Source organism: Sciurus vulgaris (assembly GCF_902686455.1).
Source record: "Sciurus vulgaris genome assembly, chromosome: 1".
Taxonomy (NCBI): domain Eukaryota; kingdom Metazoa; phylum Chordata; class Mammalia; order Rodentia; family Sciuridae; genus Sciurus; species Sciurus vulgaris.
The window spans coordinates 134,057,752-134,081,159 of NC_136461.1; the positions used below are offsets into that span (position 1 = coordinate 134,057,752).

The 23,408-nt window shown below is 37.0% G+C and overlaps 1 long non-coding RNA gene across 1 annotated transcript in view; it reads left to right on the forward strand.

Annotated features, from left to right (window-relative positions):
• LOC306648101 overlaps positions 1-23,408 on the forward strand; it is a 151,897-nt gene that overhangs the window by 22,773 nt on the left and 105,716 nt on the right. The window contains exon 2 of the long non-coding RNA XR_013760293.1: positions 3,129-3,260. This is a non-coding gene — a long non-coding RNA (uncharacterized lncRNA). The remainder of the gene's footprint in view (positions 1-3,128; positions 3,261-23,408) is intronic.

Sequence of the window (23,408 nt, forward strand, 5' to 3'; positions counted from 1 at the left end):
TTAGCTTCCAGACCAACATCTTTTCAGTGACAAAAAACTCTAAATTTCAGCAATGGATTTGATCATTAATCAAAAAAGTACATTTTCTGTTCCCAGAAAATAATGTCTGGATTATAATAATAATGATTATTTCTGGATTATAATAATAGTAATTATTTCTGGATAATAAAAATTTCCAGATTATTTTGCTATTCAGTAATTTTTCCATATCAACAATTGAAGGTTCTGCTTTATATGTAGAGATATTTTACATGAATGTATATTTTCTAAGTGTCATAACTGCACTTCTACATTTTTTCACACTTTCTCTTGTGTTGAATCTTAAATCACTAGCCCAGAGTTGTCTTCTGGTTTGCCTATTTCTTCTTCATCTATTTGTAATCTGTTGTATTCTATTCATTGAGCTTTTAATGTTAAAAGTTATATTTCCTTTTTTCTCCTCATTTTGAGAATTTCTATTCAGCTGTTTAAAAACTATTCTATGTTATTTTCCATTTGTCCTACTTGGTTTTTAAAGCATTCTGGTCATTTGTTTTTATGTTTAATCATTTAAAACAAAATTGTTTGAATTTCTTCCAAGTCTTTTTCAATAAATTCAAGTTCCTTGGGGGAACTTGTGCTTAATAAAATGTTTTCCTTTTTGTGACCTGTGTCTTCATGAGCTCTGCAACTTTTAATTCTGAATCGATCTTTTAGAGAGGAATATATGTATATGTGTATTTATGTGTATTCTGTGGGAGTGGTCTAAATCAGGAAGTGACAACACAGAGCAATTTTATGCTCACTTGCTGATGGGTCCTGGGATGAGGGTAAGGTGAGGGTGGGGTTGTCAGTGTTCCTGGATGTGTTTGTATTCATTTATTGGCTTGAAGTTCACATATATGGAAAGTGGCATATCCTCAAAACTGTACTTGGTGCAGGTCTATGGATACTGTTGTCTCACTTTATGGCCTTGATATTAAGCAACATTCCCGATGCTTCCTAAGGTTGGTGGGGAGATGTGTGTGTGTGTGTGTGTGTGTGTGTGTGTGTGTGTGAGAGAGAGAGAGAGAGAGAGAGAGAGAGAGAGCAAGAGAGCGAGAGAAAGAGAGAGAGAGAGTAAGAGAGCAGGGGACTCCTTCTTCTGCTTAGTGCTGGCTTATAGTAACATTTCCTCTCCTTGAGTGGGTGTCAAAATCCCCCTGACCTTCTGACCTTGATCCCTACGACCAGGCTGGGTGGTCCCAGTAGCTTCAGGTTGACCTTAGTGTTCAAGCTTTGCCTTCATTTTTAATATCTTACAGCTGGGATTTTCCTACTTTTTAAGCTTGTTTATATAATTGGAAATACTTTTCTACTTAGTGTTTTAAGTATTTTATGTTTTTAGCAGGAACAGGTGATCCATCACACTTCCAGAAATCCAGTCTCCTAGAAGAGTCTGGTTTCTGATATAAAGCACCACTACTTAAAATTTAGTCTCTGCATTTATTTATAATTTATTTTGGCTTCAAATGTTTTAAATAAATTGCTGAACTGTTTTCCAAAAGAATAGAAGATGAATTTTCCTACTTGACGCTTACAACTTTTATAAAAATCCAAAGAAATTCTCTTAAAAATTCCGCTTCCAGATAATTGTGCCCCCACCATCTAAGTCTCCATTTATTCTTCAACTTTATTTGCCAGTTAAATAGTTTTCACACTTTAGTTTTATTCATTGGCTATGCCTTTTTCTCCTTGAATTACCAGGATCACCAAAGGAGCACAAGTTTTTCCTATTGTTGCACATTTTTGTTTTGCTTTTCTTCTTTCATCAAATAATTAATGCAAAGATATTCTAATTGTCTGCCTGCTTGCTCCATTTGTCCTTTTGGAAATTTATGGAGAATAGAAAATTCTTATTTGAGGGAATAAGTATCTGGTCCATTTTAAGTCTGGAGCAATGTGAGCGGGTACAGAAGAACACAGTCATACATGGTCACACCAGATAGATTTCCAAAAGGAAGAGTCATATCAGAATAGGAGGCAGCATGCAACCCAGAGCTTCAACCTCCAAAAGTAAGTACACAGAGAAGGGGGCAGCCATGGAGGGAATAGAAGATGGGAGAGGATTCTCTGAGTCTTATTGGACCCTGAAGACACTGAAGGATTTGGAAAGACAGAAAAGGGAGAGACTGTTCTGAAAGGGAAACGACCTCATCAAAATGGAGTGTGCATGGAATATGAGGCTCAGAAAAGGGACCAAAACATTTCTCACTTCAGCAACAGAAAGTAAAGAATACCCAAGGAAACTCTTCTGCAAAGAGAATGACTCAGTCACTCTCTTGAGGGGATCCATAAGGAGTACTTCTACAGATGGATGAATTGGCAGCTGCACTTCATTCGGTAAAACAAAATCCAACAGGCAAACATGCTGTTTATGGATATGAACTCAAAAACCTCTCCAACCACAACTTTTTAATTTTTCCTCACATATTTTTAGACAGGATGAAGTGACCCCCCCCCCCCCCCCCACCGTTGTGGGATAAAATCTAGGATTTGCTTGGGAAACAAAATGAGAAACATGTTAAGTTGCTGAAATGGAAGAAGGCGCATCGTGACCGAACTTATCAGAAGCTTTTCTCAGCATCCCCCTTCGTCTTGTCTCCTAATGGCTCTCCTCATAATGATTCCTCTGTTGCCAGCCCTTGGAAACTTATTTTTTTCTCTAGATAAATGGAGTCATACTGGCAATCTTTAAATAGCCCTAGTCTCTGTGACGGAAGACATGCACTCACCATTTCCAGCATGGACTATGAAACAAGAGACCCATGTGCTTCCCACAAAGGGTTATTTTTACAGGACTTTCTGATGTTCCCACCTGTGACCAACACTCCTATCTCTGTATTTTATGCTGAAGTTCATGGGAGTTTCACATTTTGCCCTGGATTCTGTACGGGTCTTATCCTTCAAGGGCAAGAGCAAATTGCTGGCAAGCTGTTATAAACACATGTTTATAATCACCAACATTTGCATTGCTACAAATAAAAGATGCATTTCTTCCTACACAATTCCAATGAAGATGGTAAGGGAAATCTGTTTTGAGTTAAACTTCCTCCCTTTGATATGTGTTTCCAATTGCTAACCAAATGCTCTTCTAATTTTGTTTGTAGGAAGCTGAACCGACACCAAGCAAAAGAAGCCTGTTGTTTGGATTACTTTCTAGACTTGGCTATTCTGGAGGTTGATGTCACCAACACTCAGATATCCAGAAAGATGTCACCTGTTGGATTTAAGAAAACTCAGTAAGACACTGCTACAATTTTTTTTCTTTTCTTTCTTTTCTTTTCTTTTTTTTTTTTTTTTTTTTTTTTTCTTGTGTGACTGCAGGGCAGAGACCTAATTACCTAAAGCACTTTTGCATAGGAATTGAAGAAAACTTTATTTCAAACTGAAGAACTAGTGGAACCTATGGAGGTCATAGAACAGGTGAATGGAAAGACTTTCCTGCCCATGGATGGTCAGCTGTGAGCAAACTTCTGCAGGTGGGGCCAGGTTTCTTATTTCTCTTGTACTGTGTTCTTTTTGCTCACAAGTATCTCTTATTAATAATCTTGTTAATTTTCCCATTCATGTTTCTGAGCTCTTCTGCTTGTTTGTTCCCCTTCCTCCACTGCACATTTTTCCCTTGTTTTCCTGTCTGGACCACACATCCACCCACGTAGTGCCCCTCTTACCAGCCATGGCCACCTTAGCTTCAGGCACAAGAAACCTCTTCCTAACTCCTTATCATAACTGGAGACACCTATCCATCAATATCTTGACTTGCTTTCCCAGTTTTGTTCTTCTTGTTCCTTTATTCTCTTTCTTATCCTATTCTCATGGTTTGTTTGGTGGATTGTTCTTCGATGCCCCCAACCCCATAAAGAATACAGAGATTAATGCAGGAGTTCATTTATTGGGCATTTTTCTCCATATTTGTGTCTACTTCTAGGCTTCTGCCATCTAGAAACAAGGCAAGTAAAGGGAAAAGGAAAAAAGGCCAAGCTAATACCCAAAAGTTGTCAAGATTGTGAAAACTAAGGTCTCCCATGGAATAGTTGTGCTTGATCCCTAATTGGAAGAGCACCTCCAGAAGAGTTTCTCTGAAGTCATTTGAGTTTTAATGAGGTCAGAAGTAATGAGGACACTGAAATTGGTAACATTGTTATAAATAAAGAATAGAGAGCAATTTCAGCTCTAATCATTATAAGGCAGACAGATTGATGATATTTAATGGTCAGAAAGCTAGGAACCTGACTACTTCTTGCTAGAATCTTCCTTAGTTATATTTTGTCTAAAACTGTTTTATTGCTATTGTTATGCATACTGTATATGAGAAGCTACAAAATCTATTTCAGTCTGTCTCTTATCTAAGATTTATAGTAATTTAAATATATTTCTTATAGTCTATTTTGTGGTTCATAGTGTGGTTGAAAAGTTGACAGTGAATTTCTCTACACATTGGACAGCAGTGTGAAAGAACATATGCCTCTTCCACTCCCTGTCATTCCATCCGTACCCTCCATTTCTCAGGTTAAGCTAATACAGAAGGAAATAAGATACTGATTTTCAATTTAATTTTTTCATTCATTCATTTGCTCACGCATAGTAAGTTGATTATATGCTGTGTGTCAGTTCCTCTGCTTTCTCTGTAAAACTCGGTTCAGATTTAAGCATTCAGTCATCAGTATATCTGGATTGCTAGAAGGATGTCTTTCATATGGTTGGAATAACTTTATAAATATTTGGTGCTCTCTAAATACTTTGTGTCTTTGAGGTCACTGAGGTACCGGGTGCTTTAGTCACAGTGTCCTCCTGGTGCTAACAACATCTCTGTGTATATACCAATGAATCCAGGGCTCAGACCTATGAATTGTATTAAGATCAACATGGGAATGTGGAGCTTCCATGACTCTACAGGTGACCTGAAGCAGGAGGGTCAGCAGGAAGCACCAGCAGAGGGTCAGTATTTGCAGCTCCAAAGAGCAGTGGGTGATGGAAGGAAATCAGATCCTGCACTCATGGAGGCTGCTCATGCCCATGCAGAGCCCTGATTCTAGCATGCTCTTTTGTATTTATTTTGTATTTTATTTAAAAATTTTGAGTGACTTTCTTGGGCAGAATTTCTCAATTCTCATCCTAGCAATCTTTTAGTACTCCATGGTTCAGGCTCTGAAGTATTTTTTGTTAGTCCTGTCTAGGCTCTGCTCTTATTTTGTAATTAGTCTTGGACTCTTCTTTGCATGCAGCCTTGGATATTTGGAAGAAAAAACTAATAAAGCTAACTTATAGTCTTGATTTGTTATCTGAGCAACACTAGACTCTTCATAGTACTAACATTTAATACTATTTTACTATTTATTAATACATTTTACTGTTTATTGGTTAATGAACATGTACAATGGGTTAGATACTGCATGAAGCATCTTCATGAAGAATCTCCTCTCCTCAATATCTAGATCCCCTGCACAGAAGAGCTGGGATTCAGGCAGAGAAGACTGACCCCTAAGAGACATGTCATCTCTTGTTTACTATAATCTTAGGACCCTTCAATGCCAGAATTGTTGAAGAAAAATTTAGTTCAATATTTAATTTGTTATACATATAAGGATATTGAGATGCAGAGCAGAAGAACTTGCTCAATGGGAGAGTAGCCATGGAACTCAGTGTCCAGGCTTCCAGTTTCCAATTTATTCCTCTGTGTATCTTCTCTGTGATTCTGAATCATTTTGGAGTAGTGCAGTGCTATCAACTGAAATAATTGTGTAATACATCCCCCTTAGCTATGCCTACGTTTAATCTTTTTATTGTGGAAACTTTCAATCATATATGAAAATAGAGAGGTTATAAAAATGAACCCTCATATGCAGAACACCCAGCTTTGACTGCAACCAATATTTTGCCTTTTTATTTGTTTCACCTATACTCCTTTTTTTACTTTATAAAAATGTTTTTATTAGTGCATTAGTGTTATACTGTTGGAATTCATTTTGACATAATCATACAAGCATAGAATATCATTTGCTCCACTTTAGTCTTGAGTACTTCCCCTTTCCCTTCCACCCTCCTTCCTCCTCCATCCTCCCTCCCCCTCTTCCCCTGTTTTCCTTCCTCTTCTCTGCTGGTCTTCCTTTCTTCCTTTTATTTATTTATAGTTTTTTTTTTTTTTAACTTAGTGCTTCAAAGGTTTACCTAAGGTGAAATTCACTGTGGTATATTCATATATGTACATAGCATAATTTGGTCAATTTCATGTCATTGTTCCTCTCTTTTCCAGTCCCTCCTGCCTCCCCATCAATCCTCTTCCTCTGCTCCACTGATTTCCCTTCTATTTTCATGGGATTCTTCTCCCCCACTTTTTTCTTATTTTGGTCTAGCTTCCATATTTAAGAAAAAAAAATCAACCTTTGATTTTCTGAGTTTAGCTTTTTTAACTTAGTATCATATTCTCTAGTTCCATCCATTTATCAAAAAATGACATAATTCAATTCTTCTTTATGACTGAGTAATACTCCTTTGTGTATATATACCACATTTTCCTTATTTATTCATCTATTCTCTGCTATCTGAACTGGTTCCATAATTTGGCTATTGTGTGTGTGGCACTATTATAAACACTAATTTGGCTGTATCACTTTAGTATGTTAATTTTAGTTCTCTTGGATAAATACTGAGAAGTGATATAGGTGGGTCATATGGTGGTTCCATTTTGAGATTTTTGAGGAAATTCCATACTGCTTTCCAGAGTGGTTGTACTAATTTGCAGTTCCATCAACCATGAATGAGTATACTTCTCCCCCTCACATCCTCATCAATATTTATCATTATTTTCATTTTTGATGATTGCCATTCTGACTGGAGTGAGATAAAATCTCAATATAGTTTTGACTTGCATTTCCCTGATTACTGAGGATATTGAACATTTTTTCTTATATTTTTTGGCCATTCGTATTTCTTCTTTTGGGATGTGTCTGTTTAGTTCTTTTGCCTTTTAATTAATTGGGTTATTTGAGTTTTTGGTATTATTTTTTTTTTTATTTCTTTACATAGTCTGGGTATTAATCCCCTGTTGAAGGAGCAGCTGGCAAAGATCTTCTCCCATTAGGTAGACTCTCTCTTCTTACTCTCCATTGTTTATTTTGCTGTTCAGAGCTTTTTAATTTGATATCATCCCACTTATTGATTCTTGGTTTTATTTCTCATACTTTAGAAGTTTTGTTAAGGAAGACAGTGTCTGTGCCAACGTGTTGCAGTATTGAGCCTATGTTTTCTTCTTGCATTTGTAAAGTTTCTGGCATAATTCCAAGGTATTTGATCCACTTTGAGTTGACATTTTGGATGGTGAAAGACACAGATCTAGTTTCATTTTTCTACATGTGGCTACCAAGTTTCTTAGCTCCATTTGTTAAAAAGGCTATCTTTTCTCAAACATGTTTTTGGCACTTTTGTCAAGTATCAGATATCTGTACATATATGGATTTGTCTCTATGTTTTCTATTCTATTCCAGTGGTCTTCATGTATGTTTTGGTGCCAATACCATGCTGTTTTTGTTATTATCGCTCTGTAGTATAGTTTGATGTATGGTATTGTGATGCTTCCAGCAGTGCTCTTCTTGCTCAGGAGTGCGTTGGCTATTCTGGGTCTCTTATTTTTCCAAATTAATTTTGGAGTTGTATTTTCTTCTAGTTCTGTGAAGAATGTCACTGGTGTTTTGATGGGGATTATTTTAAATCTGGATGACAGTTTTGATAGTATGGTGTTTTTGACAATGCTAATTCTGCCTATCCATGAACAAGGGAGGTCTTTCCATCTATTTGTCTTCTTCAATGTTATATAATTTTTATCATAGATAACTTTCACCTCCTTGATTAGATTTATTCCCAAGTATTTTATTTTGAGGTTAGAGTGAATGGGATAGTTTCTCTGAATTCTTTCTCAGGAGATTCATTATTGGGCTATGGAAAAGTGATTGATTTATGTGTGTTCATTTGGTATCCTGCTACTTCACTGAATTTGTTAATCAGCTGTAGAAGTTTGCTCGTGCATTTTTATTTTTGGTGGGGGAGGAGGAGGGAGTCCTCTAAGTATAGAATCATGCCATCAGAAAACAGAGATAATTTGACTTCTTCTTTTCCTGTTTGTATTTCTTTAATTTCTTCCTCTTGTCTGATTGCTCTGGCTAGAGTTTCAAGGACTACATTGAACAGGAGGGGTAAGAGTGAAAATCTTTGTCTTGTTTCAGATTTTAGAGGAAATGCTTTCAGAGTTTTTCTGTTCGGTAGGATGATACTTCTTTTTAAACTACTAAGTATTTTAAAATGAATTTCAGACCACATTATTTCTCCTACAAATATTTCTGTTTATATTTTAACTATTAAGAAATAGCATTGTCATACTTAATATTAACAATGATTTCTTAATATCATCCACTTCTCAGTCTGTATTTTGTCCTAAATTTTCTCAAATAAGTTACATTTGACAGTAATTTTTTAAAACATTAATATCAAAATAAGGAAACTGTATTACATTTGGCAGACCATATCTTGCAGATATTTTCCTCTAACATTTAATACTTTTTCATCTTTCTTTTGTCCTAATACGTATGGGTTAAAGAAATCAAGTACTTTTTCTGTAGAACTTTCCACATGGCAAATTGGATGATTGGAATCTTGAGGTGCTATGTTTTCACTATATTTCCTGTAAATTGGAAAATGTATTTAGAGGCTCTATTTAATGTAAGTTCATTCTTTTGGCAATGATATATTATGGGTGGTTTGCGTACTTCTAAATAGTACCCAATCAAGGGGCACTGTTGCCTGGTTATCCCACTTTTAGTGACATTAAAATTGATCAGCCATGTTAAGTATTGTGAGTCTAATCTATTAATTACAAAATTCCCCATCAGCTTCCCACCAAAGAGTCTCTGCTACCATTATTCAGATTGAGGATTATAAAGTTGTAATTTCTGATTCTGCCCTCTTTTGCATTTTTTAGTTGGAACTCTTTATGTAAAGAGCTTTCCCTCATCCATTATTTTTCTACTCTCTAATGCAGAGCATACAAGAAAGGCAGATAAATATGATAGTTTTTAATTTTTTGAATAATAAATTCATATACTAGCAACAGTATTGAATCAGGTATTATTATTTTGGAACTTTAAGAATTATTTATTTTACATATCAGATTCTAAAATCTGATGTATTCATGTTTTGGGGAGTCAAACTGTCAATGGCCGCAGGGAGCTCTTCTAATTTTGTCCTGTGTTTGATGCAAACATCTTTAGCTTCCTTTGTCTTCTGACAAAATAAGAAGTCTCAGGTTCATGGACATCTCCTGTCTCAAACATGGGATTGACCATTTTTAAGGGGTTGTGATTCCTTTTATTGAGAAACATTTTTTCTCAATAAACCTATTGAGAAGGTTTTGTTTGCTCAGTAGGGTCATTATGTCCTATAAACTTCAGTGAACATGACTACTAACTTATATAATAGTACATGGTTTTTATTTAACTTTTATAATTTTTTATTTTCATTTTTTAAAATGTCTTTCTTTTTTACATTCAGAATCCTGGCATCTGGTGTTTGTATGACTTTCTCAAAATCCCACATAGCAATTACTGCAATGAAAATTGGGAATTCCACGAGACTCCTTAGGAGGCATGTATGACTCACGGTTCTCCTTTTTTGGGTGCTTAGTATTACATTGCACACAGCATAGGTACTCAATTCTTTGTTAAATTAAACTGAAGTCCAAGTAGTCTGTGGTTTTCCAAGGCCCTGTGGAAACAGAGGGCCTAACTTCAAAGCATCTTAGCCATTTTTTAACCTTCCAATCTCATTCAATATCAGGAAGGCAGAAGACATGGAGTCTCGAAGCAAGTGATTAGGACTAATGCAAAGGTGAATATACAGAACATGTAACTAAAACATAAAGCCAAAACATCAAAAGTAGGTATTGAGAGGCATAGAAATATAAATGATGAACAGAGAGTTGGACTGACAAATTATATTAACTCTATTAAGAGCTGTCCCTTATATATCTAATGGGGAAGAGAGAAGGAGAGGGGGACATGGTTTGTCCATGACTAGGATAATGAGACCTTTCTCCCTCCAGAGGGAAAGGAAAGGAGAGAAGTATTGGAGGACTCAGTATCTGAGGAATGAAGTTGCCTACAGCTTGTTTCTTCTGCTGGAAACAGATTTGACCCTTCACTTCTCTAAATCTAAACAGTGGGATGCTTAAGTTTGAGCAGAGAAGGTGGGCAGGTGTGTTTGCTCTCTACCTTCAAAAAGTCTCCAGAGGTAAGCTACCATGAAGGTAGACATTTGATTGAGTGCTACATATTCCTTAGACCCTCACATTTCCAAAAGTCTTTTATTAATTTCTAGAAATTGATTGTCATTGACTTAAAAATGTAATATTTCAGGTAAACCTTTTTAGAAAATTGGCTATATATTTCTGCACTTTTTTTTGTTAGAAAGCAAAGTGATATTTTATAAAATATTACTGTTCCCATCCAAACATGTTTCCTTGGAATTACAATTAGTTCAGTTTATCAAAACTCAACCGATAATCTTTTGAACATTTCTCTCTATGCTGCTTATAATGGAATAAGTCTATTACCATGAGCAGTTAGTAACAATTTTAATCTGCAAGTTAATAAATACATCAAGGAGTATATTTTATGTGCCAGTAGAATCATTGTACTTCTTGCGTTTAGAAAATAACCCAATAAAAATGATCCTTGATATACTTTCTATCTTTTTGATGAGCACAAGCACTGCTATTTCAATTTCATCTGTTTATCTGGGGGGATGAAACATGCCTTGGCAAGCAGCCATCTATAAAGACTCTCCTTGGATTTCTTCTTTGTCTTTGATATAATAGTCCAACCATCATGTTTCCAGAGCATGTATCTGTAATCAGTGTCAATTGTCTTATGTACTGTGTATCTTTTAATAAAAATGATAAAGCACTGACATTTTTTTCTGAAAACACCTTCATAGGAAAACTTACACATTATACAGAGGAACTGATGTAACAGCTGTGAATAAGACCTATAAGCCCATGATTAAAAATCAAACTGGAAAGGTAGAAATGTGCCAAAGTCATTGGAATTTTCTTTCATCTTAAGTGCTTGCATTCTTGGACATGATGAAATTCCCAGTCAACTGGTGACTTCTTCATCCCTGCTTCAGTAACATAGACCTCTAGACCCATCTTGATAGCATTATTAGATTGCATGTTTGGACTCTCTCCCTGTTCAAAGGCAAATAGTACCATACCAACTTTTGCATAACAGCACCCTAATGTACTATCCAATTAGACCTAGAATAAATAAGAGCATAAGAACAAGGAATAAAAATCATAGATATTTCAGAAAAGATGTCAAATCAACTGAAAGAAAACCCCCATTAACTTTTATGAAAACAAACCTAACTCCTTACAGGCAAGGTGATTGCAAGGAATTCCAAAAGGTGTCCAATTATGGGTCACGAAGGAAGCATGTCTCATATGTATCCTGTTTGGGGTAGCTAAGGACGAAAGAAGTGTAATGTTACCTTTCATCAGTGGAAGTAATTGGGAATTGAGAAATTATGTGGTGGATGGTGCTGTATTGCTCTGTGAACTACTTTGCTGTGTTTTCCCTTGAGTGTGAGAACACTTTTAATGTAACTGTGTTTTGTCTCCTGCTGCATGAAAGCCCTGAAAATGAATTTTTGATGGTTGAGAATAAGCCCCAGGAGGAAATCAGGAAAATTTTTTAAAATATGATATGAATAGTTGTTACAGTGTGCCTAAAAAAATGAAATGTGTTTTGAAAGAAGGATTTGTTTGGGCTTATCTCACCACAGGACTGTCTGGGTTTTTACCCCCAGTGGAAAAGCAAGGCTGCTTCCTTTCCAGCCCCTTCTTTAGTTCTGCTACAATCATCCATCCAAGCCTGCAAATGCACTAGTTTCCAATTACAGATTTCTTTCTCACTGCTGCCATGGGGCTGAGGCATTTGATGGTATTTGGAAAAAAAATAAACATCCTCTGTAATAGGCCAAGATGGCAAACCCTGGTGAGTGGGATCTATCAAAAGCAAACTTGGGTAATGATCAGGGAGAAAATAAAGCTTTTATTCTTTGCTGCTGAGAGTAATGCCATTCAGCAAGGCTGTTCTTACATTTCATGGTTAGGGTGAGTTTTAGTACACCTAATACCCGGAGGGAATAACACGGTTGAAAGAATTCAAACTTGAAGGTTTGTAGAAATTCTAAAGTTATAAACAAGTTTAGCTGGGCACCATCAGTGCATTCCATATCTTAGGGTATTTTATTTTCAAGTTCTCATTCAGTTCACATAAAATCCCTGCTTCCTCTTTCTCAGTCTTGGCCAAAGGACTGGGCCCTGGACAGGTTCTAGAAGAGCCTATGGATGTCCAGCAAGCTTCCTGTCCTGCTGCCAGTAGCCGGTGGATGCCTGAGACGCCATGCCTGTCAGTTCAATCTTACGGCGCTGTCTAATGGGCACCAGGTTGTCCTGGAGTGCTTTTCCTGGAACCGTTTTAATGACTGTGAATAATATTTTGAAAGGCCTAGCACCTGATCTTCTATTAACAGACCCAGCTACTTTGCTGTTAAATGTTCCAAAAAGCCAATTATCCTGCAAGTTTCTGATTCAAGTGTACCAGTTTGAATGAAAGAATTGTATGTTTCAGGACACTCTCCCTGCAGTCCACATTTATCCAATAATGGTAAGATGTTTATGTACAAAACGTTTCTTTTTTCTTTTCGCCTTGTTGCATTGTAGAATACTTACTTTACAACGTTGCTTGCTGTTGGTAACAGAAGGGAGGGGTCCATAGGTTGGCATTTGTGTTAGTCAGCTTTTCATCACTGTGACTGAAATATCTGACACAAACAATTTGGAGGAGTAAAGGTTTATTTTGGATTGTGGTTTCAGAGGTTTCAGCCCCTGGTCATCTGGCTCCAAAACAGAACATCATAGTGGAAGGGCATGCCAGAGAAAAGCTACTTAGCTCATGGCTGTTAAGAAGCAAAGAGAGAGTCAGGGACAAGATGTAGTTCCCAAGGTCATGGGCCAATCATACTCCATCTGCCTAGAGTTTTCCACTCCTTCCAGTAGTCCATTCCAATTACTAATCCTTCAATGTACTAATCCACTGGTGAGGTTGGAGCCTTCATAATCCATCACTTCTCCGGATCCCTAGCCCTAAACATTGCTGCACTGGGGACCAAGTGTTGATTAACAAGTTTTTGGAAGACATTTCAGATCTAAACCATAACAGTGTTCCACCTCCCGAGAGGTAGTGAGTAACCAAACCTCCTGCAAGCTCTTACTGACTTGAAGGAGGACATTAGACCAAAATGTCATCTTTTGCTCGATGTGACATTTTATATAGAATTTAGGCAAGACCTGATATCAAAACTGATTCTGTTCAAACAGAGGGCCATGTTTTAGGGCAGGGTTTTTACAACTTAGACAAAGATAATGCCATCATCCATCTGGAACATGGAAATATAGGTGAAGTATGAAATAAACAAGTAATAAATCTCAGCTGTGAGGATGCCAACGGAAGGAAACAACCATTAAAGAATTTTGATAGGAAAATTTTCTAGCCTTCAAACTTAGCTTAGTATCTTCTAAACTGCCACTGAGTAGGAATTAAGAATGCCCAGCCTCATGATTGGCCAGGTTTTCTGTGTTGATCCCATTGGCCAGTCACTTAGCTCTCTCCACTTACAACTTTTGGCATGTCCAGGGCAATTTGATGATATTAATGTTTCTGCAAGGATGTAGACTTGGAGAGGAATGGGAGGGAGTATCTGGCACATAGCAAGCAATCAATATTGGTAGGCTAAATGAATGACAAAATTCATCTTGGTTGACTTTGTTACTTATTAAATGCAAAGAGGCTTAGTCTTGGCAGATAGTATTATATCTGCTACATCAAGTTTTTTGACTACCTTGGGTTTTACCTTCTTATCATTCTAAGTCAGAGCAGATAGCTCCATCTGGCATGGAAAGAATTAGAAAACATTTTTGTAGAACTTCATTTATGTTAATTTTCTCTTGTACATATTCTAGGTACTGGTGCAATGTTGGAGGGAAAGGCAGCAGTGGTATATTGTCAAATATCTGGATTTTTGCCAATGTACTAGTAGAAAAATTTCAATTTACATTTATTTTCTATGAGCAAGTTTGAGTACCTTGTTATATGATTAAGAGCCACTGCATTTCTTTTTTTACTCTTTTATATTATTAATTCATGCCCATTTATATTAAGTTGTTGGTCTTTTCCCCTTCTACTTTGAGAAGCTCTTTGCACATAGAGAACATTAGTTCTTTGTGTTCATGAGCCATGTGGAAAATAAACCTCCCTAGTTTGTCATTGGTCTTGTACCACTTCAAATACATTTAATTTCCTGTAGATAAATGTATCAGTATTTCACTTGCTCTGTGTTCAAATTATGAGTAGGAATGCTTATACAATTCCAGTTAATGAAGAAATTCACTTCTGTTTTCTTCTCATATTTATGTATTTTTGAAAATAGTATCAAAATTGTTAATCTATTTTGAAATTTCCTGGTGCCTATTACTCTAGTGTAAGAGATAGATCCTACTTCATTGTTTCACATAACATAATTCAGTTATTCCACAACACTTTGTAAGAAGCCAAGTTAAAAGCTAACACCTTACTGGGTGGTGGAACATTTGTGAGACCCTGGGTTCAACCACACACACATGCACACAAAATCCATTCTTTCTCCACTGATTTGATATTCTGCCTTTCTCATATGCAAAATTTTCACATGAAACTAGGCCTATTTCTTGGTATTCCGCTTTTTTCCATTAGTCTCCCTGTATATTCATGAATCAAAATTATGCTATTTTTAATTATACCGACTTTAATCACCTAACAGTCACATTATCATTTAAAATGTCATTTCATGTATGGTAGGAAAAGTTTTCCCACCCATCCCACCTGCTGTGTTCTTTTTACAGGGTTTTTGAAATTCTTACTTGTTTGTTCTTCCAAATGAACTTTATGGCCACCTTGTCTAGCTCCAGGGAAAAGGGTTATTGATGTATTCCTGAGATGGCATTAAACTTCTAAATCAACTTAGGGAGAACTGGCATTTTTGTAGCAGTGAGTTATTTTTCACCAAGATATATTGCTTGTCTTTCATTTTTCCATTAAGTTTTTAGGTTTTTAAGGGCATTTTATGATTTTCCTCATATAAGTTTTATATATTTTTTAATCTTGTTAAGACTATGCTCATTTTCTTTTCTAAATGTAAATAGATTCTTCTTTTCCATTTATTTTGATTTGGTTTTTGTTTTATGTGTGAGTTATTTTTTAAAGTGTTAATTTAAAACTTCCTTCCTTCCTTCCTTCCTTCCTTCCTTCCTTCCTTCCTTCCTTCCTTCCTTCCTTTCCTCTGTCATTTTTTATGGTGCTGGAGGTTGAACCCAGGACCTCACCCATGCTAAGCATGTGTTTTTCTAGAAGGAGAGAAAACATGAGCAAAATTGTACCTAATAGGTCTCAGATTTGAGCATTAGAGAGACAAAGAAGTCTTAGAAACTGGATATTTACAATTAGGACTTCAGACCTTGGTATATTTATGGTTCACATGAAATGTATCCTTAATGCTCACTATTTGAATGCTTAATTTTTTTTGGAATCATTTGAGATAATTGTTCCCTTAATTGTGAAGGATCCATATGTTCATGGAAACATTTTACCTGAGTTATTTCTTTTGCCAACATACCTTGAAGGATAACTGAGGGCTTACTTTGGATAAGAAGGCCATCTCATACCTTCTATCTAAGCCATTTCCCTAATATTCTCCTAACATTAATTAGGGTTTCTAGTGTCAAGTTTTTTACCTCATTGGTTTTATAAAAAACACCAAATTGAGGTCTTGCTCAAAGGAATAGAACTCATAAGAAACAGAGAGGATTGAAACCCAGGACTGTGAGAGTCTAGGCTGCCTCTCGTGACCAACTACTCCTAAATGTGACCCTAACTATTAGATGTGAACATGCATCCTTGCAATGTTTTTCTTTGAGTGAGATATTGATAGTGCAGGTTTCATGACTGCTCCTGAAGTAATCTCTAATTATCTCTAAATGAGCATTTGCATTAACATTATTAAAAGTTCAATCAAGTTTAAGAAGCCAGGTGGCTACATGTCTTGTCACACCTGTTGACCACAGCAAATGACTTAGTGTATAAACCTGACAAATTGCATTTTAATCCTTTGGGGAAGACATTCAAATTGGGAAACCATCCATAATTTTTGCTGCACTACTACTTCTCTAGCTTTAGTATAATTGTTTCATGAAACATCCAACCAAAGAGCCACAGCCATCACAATTGGCATGTTTTAAGATTTCTCTCTCTGCTGCCACCTGAATTATTTAGAGTAAAGCTTTAGAGAAATTTTTTAAAAATGGACTCAAGAAGGAGCTTTTGCCTTTTTTAGAGAATAAGCTTCACATGCTTATATTGAATGAGTTTCACATGCCTTGTATTAGAAAAAGGGTTTTAAAAAATACTCTTTATGCTTTTATGAAAATGTTTTGTGATTTTTAAAGTATTATGCATAAAAATAATAAGACAGTTAAATGGAAATCTATTTTTTTCATTATCAAGTATTCAGTGATGTGTCAAATCCTGATATAGCTAATTTGTCTTATTTGAACTTGACTTTTGGATTTCCTGATTCCAATTTTTCAAAAGTTGACAGACATCATGTTATTGTCACTAATTCCTCCCACTCAGCTCTCAGAGGTTCATTGTTCTGAGGAAGAAATTGTCACATCCCCTCTCCCCTCCACTGGTTCATTTTAAGAAAGTGAGGCAGATGGTGTGTCTTTTGCATGTGCCCCACCATAGGCTGACATTTGATTCTGGAACATTCTGAGTCCTGTTCTAGAAAGTTTCAAGTCTTTATCCTTTTCATCTTCTGCCCTTCATCTTTATGACCTGATTGTGGCTAGAGAGAAGGGCAAGGGCATAAAATGTGAGTTTTCTGTGTACCAGCAGGAGGAAGCTCATGAGTTAGGTGCTGGGGAATACCTGTTCTAACACAGTTAAAATAGAGCTTGCAAAACAGGTTGGTGGAATTCAGTTTCATCCACAGAGAGGGCCAGCAAAGTCGGCCCCATACTGGGTCATTACATGTAGTTATCTAGCGCTCCTGCAACCTTCCCTTTGAGGTTCAGATACAACACTTCCCATGGACCAACAAATCAGAGATGTTTTCATGGTTAGTTTAGTATGACCCAATTGGTGGATTCTCTAATTTAGTCCAATTTTGGTTGCACACTGTGGCAGGCAGTCTACTGATTACTCAGTCCACTTCTGATAAGGTGATGGATGAAATTTTAGGACGAAAAATTTAAAATTTGTACTAATAATGTTGCCATATTTTGGAAAAGCTTTTGTGTCTGTGTGGTTTCAGCCTGGCACTGAAGTCTGTGAGGCTAGTGGTAGCCACATAGGTAGCTCAGTTTTACAGGCAGGGATACAATGAGGTGCCCATACTTATGGAACCTGGAGAAATTTTAAATAAAAGAGTATAACCATTTCTTGATTTTTATGATTACACAAAATATAGGGTCATATAAACACATTAGTGGGATCTTGGGAAGGAATTCCAAAATCATAAAATTATCTTAATAATATCTGCTGTCTCAAAGGGGTCTAGTAAAACTCAAATGAACATTATTTGCAAGCAGTAAGCATGATGCTGAGGTGTGGCTGTCTTCACTATCCTTAGTGTCTATAAACTGTCCTGTATTCTATTGACATTTGTGGTGTCATTTTGAAAGAGTAGAAGGTGGTGGTAAACATCAGATGTGGCAGAGTTTAATCAGAAAATATGGAATCCAGAGGCAGGAATCTAGATTCTCTTAATGACTGGCTCTGTGACCATGGGTATGTCACTTCTTTGTGTTTTTGGTTTCTCATTTATCAGGGGGTAGGAAAAATTGTTCAAATGTCCTCATATGACAGGAAGACCATATGAATCAAAACAAATCAGACATATTAAATTATTTTTCAAAATACTAAGCATTATATACACATGTGATAATTGTGTCCTGTCATGAAGACTAAGGTCCAGAGGTACTTTGGCCAGATTATCTGCATGATGGTGTTCCATTGGAAGAGGCTACTTAAACATCATTACCCACGTGTGGTTGTGCTCCACTTTGTCTAATTTTGGTTACTGTCCTGGCCATCTCATCACAAAACCCAAAGAAAAGCCCATCACAGAAGTATAAATGAAGAACACTTACTTTGGATGCACTAGTTTTACCTCTCCTTGCAACTAAGGCTAGGGTCAGGGGACTGGGCTGCAGCCTCAGCACCCCTTTTCCAGATATGGCATTAGGGGGAGGCCAGTTAACCTCTCTAGTTACCTTTCTGGTCTGCAGTAAGGGATTGAGAGCAGGTCTTTCAAAGCCATCCACTTACTATCTGATGCCTAATAGATGTGTCTCATTTTACTGCCTCACCAACCCTTCCTCTATGTCTGTTTCCAATGGCCACCTTCTGTTCCTGTGGAATAAAGAAAGTCCCTTCCTCAAACCTCCAGGCCCTCCCAGTCTGATCTACATGCCTCTACAGACCCACCTCCCACCTCAATTCACCTCATCCCTCCTCTAGCTACATTCACTTCTCTCTCTCTGTGGTGTTCTTACCACCTTGTTTGGTCAAGCTCTAGTCTTGACCCTCCCAGCACTGAACCTTTCCTTCCTAGCTCACGTCTGCATTTCTTTACTATACTACTCAAGTGGCCATATGATTCCTCTCTGTCTTCCCATCTGAATACAACTCCTTGAGGACAGACTTTGTATTTATTCACCACACAGTCTCTCAACCTGACCCGGCACATTGAAAGAATTTTTGAATGAATACCAAAATGAATTAAAAATATAACTACAAGATAATTTTTAAAATGTCTTATATTATGATCCTATGCTTTTTCTTTTACCTTCCAATTCAGGGATATTCAGCATAATTCTTCTATGAGCTATTCCAGTGTTCCATGGGATGTCCCATCTAAAAGCACATGAAAGAGAATACAAAAAGAAAAAAAAAAAGGGGAGGGAGACCTAATGGATCAGCAATGCTTTATTCGGCACTGGAGGGGCACGTCTTCGAGGGTGGGGGATGGCAGTGGGCCACCATGAGGGTCATGGGAGGAGTTAATTACTTTTGGTGGGCCCTTTTGGTGGGCAGGGCCAGGTCATGGGAGGAATTTTGTGACAGGCTTATTCAGGGTGGGGCAAGCAGGTAGAGGAAGAGTAAGGGAAGTTCCTTGGGGTCTATTTTCCATATCCTTCACCATCATCTCTAGACATCTAAATTTCTAGGATTCTAATTCTAGGGATTTGGTAAATTAAGTGGACCCAGGTGTTCTGGAATTCTTTCAAGGATATGAAATATGAGCTAGTAAAGGAAAAGAATCAGAGTTCCAGTAGAACCCAGGGGGCTGATGATGAATCGGCCTTCTCTGTGGACTTTCCTCAGATAGAATTTGCCCAGATTCTCTGCCAGAATGAAGCTGAAGTTAGACTATATGAGGAGCCCGGCTGTTCCTTAGCTTTTGGATTGTAGGAACCTGTGATACCAGAGTCATCTTTAGTCAGTCTTGGTCCTCTTGACCCTCTCTTGCTCCTTCTACTCTTCTCGGCTGTGGTTCACCTCTGAAAGGTTTTGAAGGATTAGCACAAGCACCTTTCTGCTTATTAAGTCTGGCAATTCTTGGGGGGCAGCAGGCATCTTTCCTCTCCCCATCACCAGTAGGCTTTGGTTGCCAGTATTTCTTTTTCATTTTGGTCTCTGCCCCCAGGACACCTGACTTTAGAGTTCCTAGAATACTCAGTATGACTTCATGTTGGGTTTAATTTTGGTGTTTTTAGTTCAAGTACACTTTTTAAGAGCTCTGCATTTCATTGGAAGTGAGAGAAAACTTCAGTAACTCAATGAGCTACATCAACAAAGTCTTAAAACACATTCAAAAACAAGACTCCTTAAAACTTGCTTTCTATAAGACAGAATAGGTGAAAGAAATGGAAAGTCAGTAACTTGAGGAAGAATTGCTCAAAAGGCAAAATTGACAATATCTAAGGTAGAAAGGCATTTTCTGAAGCTCAAGTGCATGCAGATCTACTATAAAGCAGGTGATATGTTTCAGGGTTGAGACACAGTACTGCTGATTCAGTGACTTGACACCAGAGCTCAGAAACTTAATTTTTAAGGACCCTAGGTGATTCCAATACTGAATCACCTGACACTGAAGCTCACGGACAGAAGTAACAGTACCCATAGCCTAAACCCTTTTTCTTTGTGCCATCTTCTGGGATGAGCAAGCATGGTGGAGCAAATTTATAGATGAAGACTCAGAAGAACAGGTCTTGGTTAGATATTGGGATGGACTGTCCTCCTCTGAGAAGGCATCAAAAATTAAACATGGCAAGTTTGGGTCACAATTCAAAAACTATTCTGATAACATAAATAGTTGTCCGGTGCGATGGCATATGTCTGTAATCCCAGAGGCTCAGGAGGCTGAAGCAGGAGGATTTCAAATTCACAGCCAACCTCTACAACTTAGGGAGGACCTCAACATCTCAAAATAAAAAATAAAAAGGGCTGGGTATGTAACTTAGTGATTAAGTGTCCCTGAATTCAATCCCTGGTATCAAACAAAAACTGGCTATGAATCAAAAACTTGTGATGACATTATTAAGAAGATATTTTCCCTTTTTAGGTGAAGAAATGATCATGTAGAAGAATCCAGCGACCTACCCATTTTGATTCTCAAAGGGAACTAATGGCTCTGTCACTAGTATTTCTCTGTAGGTCTTTTCCATCTTTGCTTTGTGATTTGGAGTATAAAAGAGTTTCTATTTCTTAATCAAGGGCAAAGACTTTTGACTCCTCAATATCCAGAGACATTTCAGTCTCACTTCCTCTTGTCACTTAACTGTCTCTACCCTGCCTGGCGGTCAGGGCATATTGGGGGTCCTGTTAGCTCTGACTATGTGCTGTGGAGCTTATGGGCACACATCAGGCTGTACTGCTGATGGCTGGAGTGGGTGAGAGCAAGCCAGTTGGCTTCCATGGTCACCAAACATAGCAAGAAGGACAGGAAGTTGCTTAGGAAACAATGAGTGAAGTTATGAGAATTCATGTCTAAAACTATGGTGATTCTAGTTATCAAATTCATCAGAGGCTTCTTAAATGTTTTTTTTAACTGTAAAGTTAGATAGGCTTATTAAAGAGAATTAGGAAATATTTTAAAATACAATGAACAATAAAAAAATTTCCTGTTAACCAGCTACTTGGAAAAAACTTCAGCAACATTTTATATATATTACTCCAATATGTAACATATTATATATTTACTTATAATATCTATTATGCTATTTATATATTATATAAGTAAATATTCTATTTATGAAATACACACAATATTTATGGAATATATATTAATATTTAATGTAATAATATTTAATTTATATTTATGTTAAATATATAGTTAATATTGGGAAAATATATACAAAGTTACACTAGTTATGTTCTATTATTTTTATATGTATTTTACACATATATACACACATATATATGCATATACATATATATATATATATACAGAAACACCTAAAAACTTTTTAAAATTCTGAATAATAAGGTTTTTATTTTACTGTTTTCATTTAACATAATGTTGTGACATTTTCTCAGGAGATTCAATTTTCTTCAATTGCATGATATTCAGTAGCTATGTGATATACAATGTCATGATGAAAATGAGCTGTCACTTTATTTTGGCCTCTAATATTGTTTCTAAATATTCATTATTATTAAACAAAACACTTCAGTGAATGATCTTGAACTCACATTTCAGTCTGTCTCTTTGATGATTTTAACTTGTGTTTCCTTCAATAAGTCAAACCTTGGGATGACTGTTTTCTAATTTATCATCTCACTGGGACTGAGTCAAGAAATGTTTGCAAAGTGAATTAGTTGAATCACTTTCCAAATCCCTTGCTCTCAGAGGAAGGAAAGGAGACTGGGAAAACTACTCTTTACCTCCCTCTCCCCACCCCTTCACAAAAGAGCTCTCTTTTCATTCTCCTTCCCTTATGCATCTGCAAATCAGTAGGTGCCCTTGTTAATTCTAGCATTGTGGGTAGGAAAAGCACTGTAAGTACCTTAGCAGCGATTTCTAGAAAACTTTTCTATATGCTATTCATACATCTCAGAGGACATAACTTGGCTCATGGAGTATCTGATTTCACATAGCAAAATTTTGTTCTGCTGGATCTCGGGTGGAGACAAACCACATTGTTAAGAAAACAATCAACAGAATTTTGTCCGATAGGACATCATTCTTTGAAAGAGTTTAAGATGGATACTAATTGATGTCAGACTCATTGAAGAGATGAAATCATTAATATTTCATCAGTCTTAAGATGTATTAGACTAGAATTCTACAATTTCCAGCATCAACAGTTTCAGTTAACTCATGACAAAAATGTGGAGTGTAATTTTATTACCAGTTTTAGTAATTTGCCTATAAAATATGATTTGTTACAATGAGAAAACATTAGTGTTAGTTCAGCTTTAATTGAGGGGAGTTGAATTTGGGATAATGACTTAGAGTTGCTAAGAAAAAGTTAATTCCACAGGAATATGATTAGAAGCATACTCCTTCATCCATGGTAGATGTGCTGGTGGCTCAAGTCTTGTCTCTGACAGCTTTTCTTGTGGAGATATGTGTAACATGTGCCTCAGAAGATGTATTTGGAAGAGATCTTTGTGATTGATGTCTCTGGAGGGTGGGGGACATCCTCACTCTTTTCGGGCTGCAATCATAGCCCCGAGATACACCCCATGCACCCCTTCTCGTGTCCCTGGGTATCTCTTGACCTACCACACATGCCACTGCCAGCCCTTACTTGTACTGTGCTCTTGTGTTGTGGGTGTTACCACAGGTGTGTGTGTGTGTGTGTGTGTGTGTGTGTGTGTGTGTGTTTGCTTTTTGTCACTGTGACCAAATATCTGACAAGAAGAGGAAAAGTTTATTTTGGCTCATGGTTTCAAAAGTCTCAGTTCATGGTTGGCTGACTCCACTGCTCTACGCTTGAGATGAGGTAGAATGTCATATCAGAAGGACATGGTAGAAGGGCCAGTTCATGTCAGTTAGGAAGGAGTGGGAGGGGGGAGGAACCAGGGACAGATACAGTCCCCAAGGCCAAGCCCCCAGTGACCTCCTTCCTCCACCAAACTCTACCTTCCTGCAGTAACAACCTAGTAATCCATTCAAATTATTCATCCATCAAATGGATTAATCCACTGCCCTCACAATCCAATCTTTTC